This window comes from Mobula birostris, chromosome 1, assembly GCF_030028105.1.
Source record: "Mobula birostris isolate sMobBir1 chromosome 1, sMobBir1.hap1, whole genome shotgun sequence".
NCBI lineage: Eukaryota > Metazoa > Chordata > Chondrichthyes > Myliobatiformes > Myliobatidae > Mobula > Mobula birostris.
Genome location: NC_092370.1, coordinates 192,138,223 through 192,154,906, shown reverse-complemented (window position 1 = coordinate 192,154,906; position 16,684 = coordinate 192,138,223). Strand labels below are relative to the sequence as shown.

The 16,684-nt window shown below is 40.3% G+C and overlaps 1 long non-coding RNA gene across 1 annotated transcript in view; it reads left to right on the top strand.

Moving 5' to 3' along the window:
- Window positions 1-8,891: 8,891 nt before the first annotated feature.
- LOC140211020 (uncharacterized) overlaps window positions 8,892-16,684 on the top strand; it is a 30,233-nt gene continuing 22,440 nt past the window's right edge. The window contains exons 1-2 of the long non-coding RNA XR_011889375.1: window positions 8,892-9,001; window positions 16,261-16,354. This is a non-coding gene — a long non-coding RNA (uncharacterized lncRNA). The remainder of the gene's footprint in view (window positions 9,002-16,260; window positions 16,355-16,684) is intronic.

Below are 16,684 nucleotides of genomic sequence, written 5' to 3'. Positions count from 1 at the left end.
ACCCTGTTATTTTTGCAACTTTCCAAAATCTGCCTCCCAATCTGCTCCTCTGTATCTCTGCTGCTACCAGGGGGCCTATAGAATACCCCCAGTAGAGTAACTGCTCTCTTCCTGTTCCTGACTTCCACCCATACTGACTCAAAAGAGGATCCTGCTACATCACCCACCCTTTCTGTAGCTGTAATAGTATCCCTGACCAGTAATGCCACCCCTCCTCCCATTTTTCTGCCCTCTCTATCCCCTTTAAAGCACTGAAATCCAGGAATATTGAGAATCCATCCCTGCCTTGGTGCCAGCCAAGTCTCTGTGATGGCCACTACATCATAATTCCATGTATGTATCCAAGCTCTCAGTTCATCACCTTTGTTCCTGATGCTTCTTGCATTGAGGTACACACATTTCAGCCCTTCTGCCTTACTATCTTTTCACCGTTTATTCTGCTTCTCTTTCCTCAAAGCCTCTCTATATGTTAGATCTGGCTTTACTCCATGCACTTCTTTCACTGCTCTATCGCTCTGGGTCCCATCCCCCTTGCAAATTAGTTTAAACCCTCCCAAACCATGCCTGCTGTCCAGCAGTGCTTGCACAGTAGCAAGCAGAAGAAGAAAAAGCATTGTTGTTGTGGTTTTGTCATGACAGCGTTTTTAAATCTCTCCATTTACCCTGTCCGCACTACAACGCGCAACTATCGTTTTCAACTTTACACACCCTGGAGAGTGTTTTAGAAAAGTTCTGTTTTCAGGGGATGAAAACACCGTTTCAATGTGGATGGAGGGTCAAAACGAAGTGAAGCTTTGTTTTCAAAATTATCCGGCATAGTGTGGACGTAGCCTTATAAAAATACTTTGACTTGTTACCTGAGGAATTCTACTTCTATACAATCAGAAATCAAATTAGCAGAAGAGAAATCTCAAGCTGTTGCCTAGGTAAAACTGACTTCATATATACTGATTGATTGCCCATATTCAGCTCTACTTTTTCAGTGCTTCAAGTATTGTGATTTGTTTTATTTAAGCCCTAGATAGCAAAACATTAAATATAGCTTTTTTGGCATCATGCATCAGATAATCTGCCTGGATTAATTAGTATATTCCTGCTCCTACTTCAGCCCGCTCTTCAAGTAGCTGGAAGCTTCCTCAGGGATGCTAGATTTCCTTCTTTAACACTTACTTCCCTGGTTAAGCTTTCAGTGATCTTCCTTAATATCTCCTTAGTGGCTTGGTGAAGAAAAATCTAATGACATTCTTCTGAAGCACCTTAGAAAACTTCACTCAGTTGAAGGTGCTAAAAGGTTATAATGTTGTCATTGATGATAACTATAAGAGCAACTTCACTGATTCAATTTGCCACAGAACATTCCCATGAAAGTAAAAAAAAAACAATATTATCAGATTCCCACAATCCCAGAGGTTCATTTTTAGGTTTGTTAAAGGCAAATAATGTTTGAATGCTTGAGGTCATTCACAAAATGCAGACCTTAAAATAATGGCAAACCACCCTTCCCTTTAAAGCATCTTATGCATTTTATTATGACTCTGAACTTTCCCACTTCTACCCTCATCATTTACTTTCTTGTGTAATGTCGGCTCATGCTTTAACCTCCAGCCTTCACCAAAGAAAAATAGAAAATACTGGAAAGTTTCAACATGTCAGACAGCATCTCTGAAGAGAAAGACAGAATCTGCGTGAGCTGCTTGTGTAAGTCCTGGAAATAATTTGAACTGCTCAGCACAAAAAGCTGGATTGGAAAAGAAAGGTGCACTGAATGATAGAACTTACTCTAATATCCCTACAGAACGATAACTGAGAGGTTATCCCATTGGGAAACACAAACAATGCATTTGCCATACATAAAAAGTGTCATCCTGTTGATGTATGTGAGATGCAGAAGAGAGAAATGTGTTCAACAAACCTTGACAGGAGGAGGAAAAGATTCAAACTGCCAAGTCAGCCAGCTGTTGCAATTATCAATCATTCAGTATCGTATACATGTTATATAAAACAACATTTGGCTTGGAAATTGTTCAGGCTGAAGCATAATCTCAGAATACTGCAGGCTCATTTAATACACACTTACTTTCCCACTCTCAACACTCTTTCAGTTTGTCCTGGAAAGTGTTCTGTGCTGGTTGCCTGTGAAAACGAACAACAGAAAATGCTGGAAATACTCAGCAGTTCAGACAGCATCTGTCACATGCCAATGGCCTTTCAATTTTTACTTCTGGTTTCTAGCGTCATCTGTGATGCATTGTTTTTGAACATGTGCAGATATGTTGTACAGAATCAGACCTCCAGCTGTGTCTGTGTCTACATGAAGTAGTTACAAGGTATAGCCGTTTTCACACTAAATTAAGTTGGTTGTTTATATATCAGGGTGTGGGGTGAGAGGTCACAGGAGACTACTGTGAAGGCTTTCAGCTCTGCGGGAAGCACAGAATGAAGATCTGGAGGTAATAAGGTCCTATTGCCATAATAACCTGTCTTGGCACCAGTGCTCATGTTATGAAAATGTCCATATGCAACTCTGATAATGTTGGCAAAGGCCTGCACTTCTTGCACAGTGACAAGTCTGGGATCTAACAAGTTTTAACCTATTTCTGATGTATTTATTCAATGGAATACTTGTTCTGATTGACACTCCTAAAAATTTTAACTAGCTTTGTTCCATATCCAGACCACCACAAAAATCAGTCTCCATTCTGTTGAGACGAGGAATTCTGCAGATGCTGGAAATTCAAGTAACACACTTCAAAGTTGCTGGTGAATGCAGCAGGCCAGGCAACATCTCTAGGAAGAGGTACAGTCGACGTTTCGGGCCGAGACCCTTCACAAAAAGTGTGTTGGCTGTGTGGGTCGAGTCCTTGATTATCCTGGCAACACTGCTCCGACAGCGTGCGGTGTAAAGTGAGTCCAAGGACGGAAGATTGGTTTGTGTGATGTGCTGCGCCGTGTACACGATCTTCTGCAGCTTCTTCCGGTCTTGGAGAGGACAACTTCCATACCAGATTGTGATGCACCCTAGAAGAATACTTTCTACAGTACATCTATAAAAATTAGTGAGGGTTTTAGCAAGAACATAGAAAACAAAATGTTTCCTAATAATTGAAAACAAATGGTGAGATAATTATTGATCATTATAGCCATAAAGACAATATAAAATTCAGGAATGTGACAAGAAACTGTCATTGATAGTTTCAATGAGTATAAGCCTAGTCGATCCAGTCTTTCATCATATGAAAGTCCTGCCATCCCAGGAATCAATCTGGTGAACCTTCGTTGTACTCCCTCTGGTTACATAATGTATTTCTGGTTATATGTTAAAGTGCGTAAATGGCATACATCATCACAGCTCCACATCATATACATGCACGCCTCACTTAAAGTAAACATAGAAAACCTACAGCACAATACAAGCACTTCGGCCCATAAAGCTGTGCTGAAGATGTCATCACCTTAGAAATTATCTAGGGTTACCCATAGCCCTCTATTTTTCTGAGGTCTATGTACCTGTCCAGGAGTCTCTTAAAAGACCGTATCAGCCTCCACCACCATCACCAGCAGCCCATTCCATGCACTCACCGCTCTCTGCACAAAAACTTACCCCTGACATCTCTCACATTAAGACTCACATCTCTCAGTTCTCTTGCTTTCCTTTCAATTAGTTTTGTGTTTTGGAGTTACAAAGCATAACAGCAGTGATGGAGAAGTTTTAGATGTACCCAAAATGACAACCTACCAGTTGAAATGCAGCGAGATGTTCAAGGTTAAAATAAGTGTAGCGAGAAGTAGTTCAGTAAAAAATACTGCAGCATGTGCTTCTTTTAGCAGTCACAGAGATTGCCAAGTTAAAAATATACAGAAAATGGAAGAATTCATGGGTTCATAAACAGTGAGCATCAGGTGATAATGATGACAAAAGAAGCAGCAGAAATTGCTGGCTACATCAGAAAGATAGACACATTTGATTACTCAGTGGATAACTGACTCATGTGTACTGAGCTATTGGAACAGTATTTTGAAGCAAATGAAATAGCCAATGAGAAGCAAGTACCAGTTTTACTGATTGGGTTTAGAGGCATACATTTTGCTTAGAAGTTTAACTGCTCCAACCAGATGTGGAGCAAACTTAGGACTCAATATTAGAAATTAATGATGAAGATTTATTCAGAGAATAATACAGGGAATAATCAAACAAAAAGTTCACTGACTCAGGACTTGAGCACATGGAACAGTAATCTACACAGAACTCGAATCCAGGACTCGGCAATGAGCACTTGTCCAGAATAAACTTAAATAGAATATAAAACACAGGAAACCCTTGCAGATCGAAATCAAAAACTAATCACTTAAGAAAGAGAAGCACAAGGAAACCATATTCACATAATGAGCATTACAAAAAACACAGTGACAGCCTAATGAAAACAAAGCAACTTTAATAAACTCAAATAAATGACATTCAGGTGCATCAAGACCTGCCAGTACCAAGCACCCTTCGGTGGTCTGAAGGGCTCATGACAAAATCCAAGCAGTGGTGGATGCCCAAGGCCAAAGGATATATCACAATTGTGGTGTTTTTCAGGATCTGTCAATTACTTTACAGGTGTCCCCCGCTTTTTGAACGTTCGCTTTACGAAACCTCACCTTTATGAAAGACCTACATTAAAACCCTGTTTTCACTTTCAGAAGGTGTTTTCACTGTTACAAAGAAAGGCAGCGTGCGATAAAAAATCAGCATGCAATAAAGGGCAGCGTGCACTCCGAGCAGCCACTCTCCCTCGGATTCGGAACGGCATTGCTTAAACATATTGCATTGAGCAGCTGTTAGCAAGATGAGTTATAAGGTGTCGGAAAAGGCTGAAAGAGCTTGTAAGGGTGTTACACTTAGCATAAAACTAGACATAATTAAGCGTTTCGATCGTGGTGAACGAAGCAAGGACAAAGTGAGTTTGGCTTGTGGAAGCTGACGAAGATGATGTTGAAGAGGTTTTGGCATCCCATGACAAAGAACTGATAGATGAAGAGCTGATGCAATTGGAAAAGGAAAGGATAACAATGGAAACCGAATGCAGTAGCGGAAGTGAAGTCGTCCAGGAGCTGAACGTGAAGCAACTGCATGAGATTTTCGCTGCAATGATAAAATACGACTTTAATTTTGAAAGGGTACGCAGGCTTAGGGGAGTTTTGCAGGATGTTTTGAGTCCTTACAAAGAACTGTGTGATAGAAAAATGCTCGAGGCTCAGCAGTCAAGCAAGCCTTCCACATTAGCCACAGCAAATGATGAAACTCGACCTTCGACATCGAGGCAGGCAGTCATAGGAGAAGATGAACTGCCTGCCCTGATCGATGATGAGATGACACGCCCATGTCTCACCACCACAACCCCTGGGCCCCGGACAGATACTGTACTGATTCACGGAGAATGCAGTGGTAGCCGGGAGGCACACAGCACATCTTTAAGAAAAAAGCCAAAATAAACATGTCAATTAATTAGGTGCCGCCTAGCACATAATTGTCGGCCCAGATCAGTGCCGATGCAATCGGCAATCGCCTCTGATCTGCACCGGGCAGCACCTAATTAATTAGCATGTTTACTTCGGCTTTTTTCTTAAAGATGTGCTGTGTGCCTCCCGGCTACCCCTGTGTGCTTCGCGGCAATGTATCGGTCGGCGGCCTGGAGGATAGGGGCCACTGCACCATCCAACCTGCGACGACTCTATCTAACACACCATCATCAGTGTGCTCGATGTCTTCCCAATTCCCGTAAGTGATACTACACTGTACATACATTATTTCTACTTTATATATGCTGTGTATTTTTACGTGTTATTTGGTAGATTTGGCAGCTTCATAGTTTAAAGGTTACTGGAGAGCGCGTTTATGCCAACAGCGCTTGCGTGAGATTTTCGCTGCGGAGATCTGTGCAGGCAATCATTGTAGAGAAGTATTTCTACTTTATATAGGCTGTGTATTTATCATATCATTCCTGCTTTTACTATATGTTACTGTTATTTTAGGTTTTATATGTTATTTGGCATGATTTGATAGGTTACTTTTGGGTCTGCGTACGCTCACAAAATTTTCCTATATAAATAAATGGTAATTGCTTCTTCGCTTTACGACATTTCGGCTTACGAACCATTTCATAGGAATGCTCTACCTTTGGATGGCGGGGGAAACCTGTAATAGGTTCCTGCCAAACCTGGCTACTATGCTCCACACCTTGAACTCATCACTGCTGATCGGGTAGAAATGGCAATGGACTAAGCAAAGTGAGGTTGCTTTCCAAAAGGTAAGAGAGATGGTGATGTCAGACACTGTACTCACACATTATGATACATATCATCCGGTGAAGTTTGCCATGCATGATTTGGGAGGCCGACACATCCAGACGAAAGGTGTTCAGAGCTGTCAGAACAACTTTCTGCAGTCCCAGAGTCAACTCCCACAGCCACCACAGGGGAGGCACCAGAAACTGAGTTTCTTTCACTGAACCCAGAACCTCGGATGGTTTTAGAGGCACAATTCTCTCCTGCTAAGTAGAATGCCCCCTAGTGAGGAAAGATGTTATCCTTCAAGATATTGTGTTTAATATTTCAATAATATTTAATAAAATTGTAAGTATAATGTTTGATTAAGCATTCTTTGTTGTTTACATAATGCATTGTTGGTTTTCTGTAAAAGTACATAAATGGCATTTGCTCTCATGCACGTCTCACTTAAAGTAAAAACAAATTAAGACTCTCATCACTCAGATCCTTTGCTTCCCTTTAAACTAGTTTTACATTTTGGACTTTTGGTGGAAAGAGAAGGAGGGAGGCAGAGGCAATAAAGAGAGTTCAAGTGTTTAGTGTTTTTTCACAAACTAGAGACAAAACACCTTTTAGCAGAACAATAATATTCCGGAATGGCAAAGAGGCCAGAACTGGAGGAGCACACATATAAATAGGAAATATAACCCTCATTTGCCTTTATTTTGTATATACATATTCAGAATAAGTGCTGAAAATATGTTTTACATCTTCTAATAAAACTACACAGTACAATTATAGGGACAGGGAATATTCAATTCTTAGTGTGGCCTTTTGTTTATTGAATGCCTTATTTAATGAAGGGAGTTACATCTACTTCAGGATAAATTTCCTAGACACATTGTGGGTTTCCAACTCCTGATGCCTATTAGTACACTATTCTCAGCTAGAACAGATGGTTCTTTTATGAGCTGAATCTGACTTTATTATGCATGCTGTGATCAAGGATTGCATGCCACATGACTAACAAGTACCCCTCAGTAACAGTGTTTTATTAAAAAAACATAAGTGAATGCTCACCACAATCACATCTCTCTGGCCACTACAAAAATTGGTAAATAATCACATCCTACCCATAATCTATTGTAATCCTAAAGCAAATAGATTTATTGGAAAAATGATTTATTTTATATAAAAATAGATCTGTGCAACCAAAAGCCAAAGCAGACATAATCAGAAAACAATAACAAAAATAAGCATTCCAAATCAAAGGTTTGTTTCTCTCCATTCAACATTTTGAAAATCTTTTGCCCCTGAGATCTCTTATCCCTCAGCCTCCAGTATCTTTGAATTCTCAGTAATTTCAACCACTATCTCATTCATCCCCATATTTCACTCTTGTTTCTGAGTATGTATTGTTCCAGTCTTCTCTGTAAATTCATCAAGTAGAATCTTTGATCCTGCCATCTTATTATGTCTCATGCTTTCTCCATCAACACCGTCCCTGGTCACTTCCATGTAAAGCTTTATTCTGAAAGTCTCTTCCTCCCTCTCATTTCGACTTCATCCCAAATCCAACCCACAAAAAATTCTCATCAGTTATTTAGTCTCCACTTCACCATTCATCACAGCTTTTCAGTTGCTGCCAATATACTCGAACAAGTCCACACCCTATTAAAATCATAAGCTCCCATGGACAATAAACACAAGGGATTCTGCAGATGCTGGAAATCCAGAGTAACACAGATAAAATGCTGGAGGAACTCAGCAGCTCAAGCAACATGTCTGGAGTTGAATAAAGAGTCAATATCTCAGGCCGAGGCCCTTCATCAGTACTCTTTATTCCTCGCCATAGGTGCTGCCTGACCTGCTGAGTTCCTCCAGCATTTTGTATGTGTAAAGGTGACTCCATAAGCATGACCCTCCACCTTCCTCAAACCTGAGAGACTTTACGTATAGCATAGAAAACTGGTTTATCCATTCACTGCCAGAACCATTCTGGACTCTGTCCAAAAACAGAAGTCTGGAAATGGAGGCACAAGAGACTACAAATACTTGAATTTGGAGCAAAAATAAAACTGCTGGTGGAACTGTGCAGGTCAGGAAGCATTGTGGAGAAAAATAGGCAACCAAAGTTTCAGGTTGAGACCCTTCATCTAGACTGAGCTTCCACCCAATTATTCACGTCTGAAGAAACAGCTATATGATACTTTTTGAGAGCTGGTGGATCAACTGAGAACGAGCTTCCCTGTGGAGAACTGCATATGGAAGCAGGAAGCAGGAGCAGTGTGCTCTAATAGTCAGACAGTTCTTGACAATTCCCAAGGCAGTGTCAACTCTGAGTGGGCCATGATGTGGTCAGATATTTATGGGCTTTACTGATCCTGTGCGCCACTAATTAATAAAGTACATCACTTGTTTTACAGTCTGTTGCTCCATATTATCATGTGTCGTAAAGTGAGCCAGAACTTTCTTGGAATGATGGCAATCCCATGCTCAGCTGTTGCCATCTATCAGCTTGCGTCGTTAATGTTGGGTGTGCATTACTGGTCTTACTGATGCTTCCCCTTTGCACTCCAAAGTTAAATCCCCCATAGTATCCAAGAGAAGATCAGAAACTTGCAGCAACAGACCACCCCAGGTTCAGTTCCCCTCACCAAATAACCTGTCTGCATGACATTCATCAGGTTAGAGTTGGTACAGAAATGAGCCCTTTCTTTTGAATGGAGCAAAATGGCTGCAAGGGTTAATGGTAAGTAAAAGATAGTATACGTTCTTTGAATTGAATATGTTCATGTTTCAATTATTTAGTGGCATTAACTGATACATGTTTTTCACCTTTTTAATAATTCTTATTTAAATATTTATTTGAAATCTCACTGCATCTGAAATTCAATTACAATCAAGAACGTTCAAAGGGATTTGACTGCTGGCAAAGCCTTATGGTATGGCCTAGCCAGTTGTCAATGAGTTTTTTTAAGTTGCTTCACTGGCAGACGTTCTTTGTTCCACCACATGACACCAGTATCTTCACCAAAGCCTTGCCATTGAATAATTATTCATATAGATTGGAATGGTTTAGGGTAGGAAGCAGACATCAATGTATATGTGAATGAAACCTTCAGAAGAGGGTAATGCCCAGTGAAAGAGACTCACAGCTAAAAGCAAGTCTGATCCAATAAGTTAAAGCTAAGTGCAGGTCCATCACTCCACTGCAAACAGAGCCACACTTTGAGGAATCCTCATTATATCCCCTGTTGAATAGTTTCTGAAGGTCTCCAAGAAAATTAAACAACTTTGGAAATATTTGTTTATTTAGTGATACAGTGCAGTGTAGACCCCTCTGGCTCTTTGAGCTGTGCAGCCCAGCAGCCCCTTCATTCTAATTAGCCCTAACCTGTTCATGGGACACTTTACCATGACCAGCCTGGTACATCTCTGGAGTGTGGGTGGAAACCAGAGCACCTGGGGAAAACACGTACATTCCATGGGGAGGACATGAAGAGACTCTGTACAGAACTGGGCACCAGAACTGAACACCAGCCCCTGGAATGGCCTGAGCTGTGACAGTGTCATGCTAACCGCTACACTACCATGGCACCCATATGATGCTGCTTGATTACTTCTAAAGTTAAAGAACAGTTATCTAAATGTTTTCATATTCCCCACAGCAAAATGAGAAAATTGTCGTAAATATAATACAAACCTTAAACAATAATGAAAATAATTTATTCATACCAATTCCTGTGCTCACAATTGCATTAGTAAAAGGTAGTTCCTCTTCCCTAAATGCTTTTATAACTCCCCTAAAACAACTTCACAGTGATCTTATTTTAGTGAAAATTCATAACTGTACTAAATTTTGCAGTTCGTGTGCCTATGCTGTTCCAAGGAGTGTGTGAAAATATTTAACTACAGTCAGCAACAGACAGTACTTGGATTCTTATCAAAAATAATCTTCTATGTGTCAGCTGAATGGGGTTAAGCCAAGTCTACTCAGCACCAACCTGGCAGTGAAGATTAGAGCTGATTCAATGTGGGAGCGTGGTACAGAAACCAACAAAACATCTCATTACTGCACGAATCAACTGTTTGCTTAGCAGGAGCTTATCCTTGTGATAACATACTAATACTGAAACTCCTAATCAGAATTATCACATAGCATTGTTTACTCAAGCCCACTGTCAGCCATGTCTCTCTATTTTGGATCTCTCATTCTATCACTCTCAACCAAATGTAGGAGCACTAACTTTAAAATGACCCTGAACTTTGCAACTCCTATTCTGAATTTCTCACACTTCCTGTTGAAGGATCAGTACCCATGCAACCAAACGCCTTTAATCTGAACTTTACCCCAAAACATTGCCATTTGGAACCTTCAAATCCACCCACCCTCAAACAGTTCTCCAATGTCACCCCATGCTGAATCAGAGAAGTTGCAGTCCCTCTCAATCTAAATTATTACATTAATCAATCAATAGCTCTGACCCAGGCTTCATGTCTACCATCAGCCAGCACTTTCAGTTCTCATCATCATCATCGTCATCATCACCATGTGCCATGTCATATGATGTGAGTGAGCATGATCCTCCATCTGTCTCTAATCTGAGTTCTAATGAGCTCTTCAGAATCTTCGCCTGTCCATCCTTTGATGTAACTCATGACTCATGTATTGTTGATCATGAATTTTTCTTCCATCAGTTGTTTCCAGACCTGCAAAATGTTTGAGCTTCTCTTTCCTCAGTACATGTCCCAGAAAATCCAGCTGCTGTTTCTTGATTGATGATATCAGTGCTCTTCTTATTCCGGCTTTTCGCAGCACTTCCTCATTTGTTACTCTGTCTTTCCAAGATATTTTCATCATTCTTCTCAAAAAACACATTTTTGCAGCTTCAAATCTTCCCTCATTTTGCTTTGATATTGTTCAACATTTGCTTCTATATGTTAGTGTGGAATGAACATAGCACCACAACACTCTGGAGTTTCATACTCATAGAAATTATGTTATTCTTTTGTATCTTGCTCAAGTGCTTGAACTTACATACACTTAGCAGCTCCAATCCTTCTTTGAATTTCAACATCAGCCATACTGTCAAATGTTATCATGCTTGTTAAGCAATTGAACTTCCATTTTGTTTAATTCTTTCATGCCCACTTTCAGTTCGGATTTCTGCATTTCTTCTTTGTGACAACGAGACATGTGGTCTTCTAGTAATTGATGGTTAATCCTTTCTTTGTACTTCCTTTGACAACTTTATCTCATATTTCTGGGAGCTTCACTTTAGAAGTAGCTATTAGTACTGTTTTGTTTGCATATTGTAGGTTGTTCAAACTGTATCCACCAATTACCATGCCTGGAATACTGTTAATTTCTCTTAGAACCTTCTCACGAGAAAGAGTGGTTAGATCAGGCGAGAGAGCACAACCCTGTCTGACTCCCCAATTAATCTGGACAAGATCACTTGTCTCATTTTCAGCTCTCATTCCTGTTTTGGTTCCCAATAAAAATTTCTGATAATTCTGATACCTTTCGCATCAATGTCCAAGTGTTGAAGGATTTTTATAATCTCACTTTGGTATAACCAGTGAAACACTTTCAATTCTAGCCCGTTTTAGTTCAGTGGCCATGATCTAACCACCATAACAGCCAGTACTCACATTACATAATGCCAGCTAGAACTCATTTTCAACCAAGATTCAAACTGTTCTTCAGTCAGCCTGGGATTAGTTGTTCATTTCCTACCAAGACAATCAGCCAAATACCCTAAAACCACCGTACATTTGAGATCATTATTCATTTTCCATGCTTTCTTTGATAAAGTATGCAATCATTATTTCAGCTCTCTTGCAAGGCCACCAGATGATTAGCTTCAACAAAGAAGGCATCGTTAAAATACTGACTTATATTCATTCTCATTGTAGATATTGCCTGAATTGCCGTGTGTTTCCAAACTGTGGCAGTTTCTGTTTGAGATTTCCAGGTATCATGATGTTTTGCCTTTTATTTAAAATCAATTTTCTCAGTCCAGTGGTCACTTTTGCAAATCACACAGTAGTTATGTAATCAAAGCTGAATTGTGTTCCACTGCAGTAATTTCCATCTCCCTCAGCAGTGTGATTTTTCAGGCACCGTGACCAGCAGTAAGAACTGAAAAAACTTCCAACATCACTCTGTTCTGGGAGGGGGGGAGAAGTTATCAAATGCATTTAGGGAAGAGGAGCTATCTTTTACTAATGCAATTATGAGGACATGGATTGGTATGAATAAATTATATTCATTAATAATTTCAGGGTTGCATCATGCTTATTGCAAATTTCTCAAAAATAGGTACTCTACCTATTTTAAATGTATTGCTTAAAACAGTATACTCTTCATATTTCAAGACATTTTTGTGTTTAGAAATGGAAAGATTTGGTTTTGAAAACAAATACAATACAGCAATGTCAGAATTTATTGCCAGTATTTGTCAGTGCTATTGGGGAGGCTTTAAACTAGATTTGCAGGGGGGTGGGAACCAGAGTGCCAGAGCTGACAGTGTGGCTGGGGTGAAAATAAATGATGCTGAAAGTTTAAGCAAATCCGCTGATAGAAAGGTTGTGAGTGGTGGTAAAAATCTTCTGAGGTGTATATATTTCAATGCTAGGAGTATTGCGGGGAAGGCGGATGAGTTGAGGGCGTGGATTGACACGTGGAATTATGATGTTGTAGCAATTAGTGAAACTTGGCTACAGGAGGGGCAGGACTGGCAGCTTAATATTCCAGGGTTCCGATGTTTCAGATGTGATCGAGGCAGAGGAATGAAAGGTGGGGGAGTAGCATTGCTTGTTAGGGAAAATGTTACAGCAGTGCTCAGGCAGGACAGTTTAGAAGGCTTGTCTACTGAGTCCTTATGGGTGGAGCTGAGAAACAGGAAAGGTATGGCCACATTAGTGGGATTGTATTACAGACCACCCAATAGTCAACGAGACTTGGAAGAGCAAATCTGCAGAGAGATAGCAGGCAACTGCAGGAAACATAAAGTTGTGGTGGTAGGGGATTTTAATTTTCCATACATTGATTGGGACTCCCATACTGTTAGGGGTCTAGATGGTTTAGAGTTTGTAAAATGTGTTCAGGAAAGTTTTCTAAATCAATATATAGAGGGACCAACTAGGGGGGATGCAATATTGGATCTCCTGTTAGGTAACGAATTAGGGCAAGTGACAGAAGTCTGTGTCGGGGAGCACTTTGGTTCCAGTGATCATAACACCATTAGTTTCAATTTGATCATGGACAAGGATAGATCTGGTCCTAGGGTTGAGGTTCTGAACTGGAAGAAGGCCAAATTTGAAGAAATGAGAAAGGATTAAAAAGTGTGGATTGGGACAGGTTGTTCTCTGGCAAAGATGTGATTGGTAGGTGGGAAGCCTTCAAAGGGGAAATTTTGAGAGTGCAGAGTTTGTATGTTCCTGTCAAGATTAAAGGCAAATTGAATAGGAATAAGGAACCTTGGTTCTCAAGGGATATTGCAACTCTGATAAAGAAGAAGAGGGAGTTGAATGAAATGTATAGGAAACAGGGGGTAAATCAGGTGCTTGAGGAGTATAAGAAGTGCAAGAAAATACTTAAGAAAGAAATCAGGAGGGCTAAAAGAAGACATGAGGTTGCCTTGGCAGTCAAAGTGAAGGATAATCCAAAGAGCTTTTACAAGTATATTAAGAGCAAAAGGATTGTAAGGGATAAAATTGGTCCTCTTGAAGATCAGAGTGGTCGGCTTTGTGCGGAACCAAAGGAAATGGGGGAGATCTTAAATAGGTTTTTTGTGTCTGTATTTACTAAGGAAGCTGGCATGAAATCCATGGAATTGAGGGAATCAAGTAGTGAGACCATGGGAACTGTACAGATTGAAAAGGAGGAGGTGCTTGCTGTCTTGAGGAAAATTAAAGTGGATAAATCCTCGGGACCTGACAGTGTTCCCTCGGACCTTGAAGGAGACTAGTGTTGAAATTGCGGGGACCCTGGCAGAAATATTTAAAATGTCGCTGTCTACGGGTGAAGTGCCAGAGGATTGGAGAGTGGCTCATGTTGTTCCGTTGTTTAAAAAAGGATCGAAAAGTAATCCGGGAAATTATAGGCCGGTGAGTTTAACGTCAGTAGTAGGTAAGTTATTGGAGGGAGTACTAAGAGACAGAATCTACAAGCATTTGGATAGACAGGAGCTTATTACGGAGAGTCAACATGGCTTTGTGCGTGGTAGGTCATGTTTGACCAATCTGTTAGAGTTTTTCGAGGAGGTTACCAGGAAAGTGGATGAAGGGAAGGCAGTGGATATTGTCTACATGGACTTCAGTAAGGCCTTTGACAAGGTCCCGCATGGGAGGTTAGTTAGGAAAATTCAGTCGCTAGGTATACATGGAGAGGTGGTAAATTGGATTAGACATTGGCTCGATGGAAGAAGCCAGAGAGTGGTGGTAGAGAATTGCTTCTCTGAGTGGAGGCCTGTGACTAGTGGTGTGCCACAGGGATCAGTGCTGGGTCCATTGTTATTTGTCATCTATATCAATGATCTGGATGATAATGTGGTAAATTGGATCAGCAAGTTTGCTGATGATACAAAGATTGGAGGTGTAGTAGACAGTGAGGAAGGTTTTCAGAGCCTGCAGAGGGAATTGGACCAGCTGGAAAAATGGGCTGAAAAATGGCAGATGGAGTTTAATACTGACAAGTGTGAGGTATTGCACGTTGGAAGGACAAACCAACGTAGAACATACAGGGTTAATGGTAAGGCACTGAGAAGTGCAGTGGAACAGAGGGATCTGGGAATACAGATACAAAATTCCCTAAAAGTGTCGTCACAGGTAGATAGGGTCGTAAAGAGAGCTTTTGGTACATTGGCCTTTATTAATCGAAGTATTGAGTATAAGAGCTGGAATGTTATGATGAGGTTGTATAAGGCATTGGTGAGGCCGAATCTGGAGTATTGTGTTCAGTTTTGGTCACCAAATTACAGGAAGGATATAAGTAAGGTTGAAAGAGTGCAGAGAAGGTTTACAAGGATGTTGCCGGGACTTGAGAAACTCAGTTACAGAGAAAGGTTGAATAGGTTAGGACTTTATTCCCTGGAGCGTAGAAGAATGAGGGGAGATTGGATAGAGGCATATAAAATTATGATGGGTATAGATAGAGTGAATGCAAGCAGGCTTTTTCCACTGAAGGCAAGGAGAGAAAAAAACCAGATGACATGGGTTAAGGGTGAGGGGGGAAAAGTTTAAAGGGAACATTAGGGGGTCTTCTTCACACAGAGAGTGGTGGGAGTATGGAATGAGCTGCCAGACGAGGTGGTAAATGCGGGTTCTTTTTTAACATTTAAGAATAAATTGGACAGATACATGGATGGGAGGTGTATGGAGGGATATGGTCCGTGTGCAGGTCAGTGGGACTAGGCAGAAAATGGTTCAGCACAGCCAAGAAGGGCCAAAAGGCCTGTTTCTGTGCAGTAGTTTCTATGGTTTCTATATTTGGATTGTTCCCTAATTTGAAGTAAACAACTTGAAGAAAAAGTAATTTTACTTGAAATTGTTTTAGTACTGGACTTTTTCGTCTTAACCATTAACCTCTCTAACATTAGAAATAATTTCTTTTAATTTCTTAATTTGTTCACCCGGTCATGTCCATAAAACCCAACTTTGATCTTTTTCTTTGGTAAAACTGGCTCTCTAAAGTGCCAGAAACAATAAAAGGTGATAAAATCTTTGAGATAATTTCTTGCTTGAAACCGGAATAAGTCTTCCAGTTCCTTTGCGTTTAACATTTCCTCTGATAAAACTAAAGCAGAAAATGTTGGAAATATTCAGCAGGTCAAGATCCTATCACAGAAAGTTGGCTCTACATAATCTGGGTTGGGTGTAAACACTGGCAATCTTGACAATGCCTTCAAGAAAACTGTCATTATGGAGATGCATCAAGAATGCTTGTAGACTAAATTGAAATACAGATTTTTTACCAAATCTTAACAAAAATATTTGCTCAAGGAAATGAACGTTGTGGATCCTTCTCAAGGATGAAATCAAAGCACAGTCTGAAGTTTTTTGTGGCACGTTGCAGCAATGAACAACCATACCTGCAGTAAGTACATGTTTTTCAGGAAACATCCCCTCAGATTTATTAAGCTAGAAATTGAGGTATGCACAATGCTATATGCTAAAAGACGACTTACCTGGATATTTTGCTGTGGTAATGTCTTTCTGTTCTTTCATCACTACCTAGCAGGCTGTAATTCCTGGCTGAGTACAAAAAGACTCAAGTGGAAGATAGTCACTACAGGAGAGGGGAAAGGTGTATGTATATATATATAACATGAATGATCCTTAAATCAGTAGAGAGTCTAGAATATAAGGAGGACAGGGTACTTTCACCTGTTGTACTTTCAGTCCTATCCACTGTACATAATCTCAG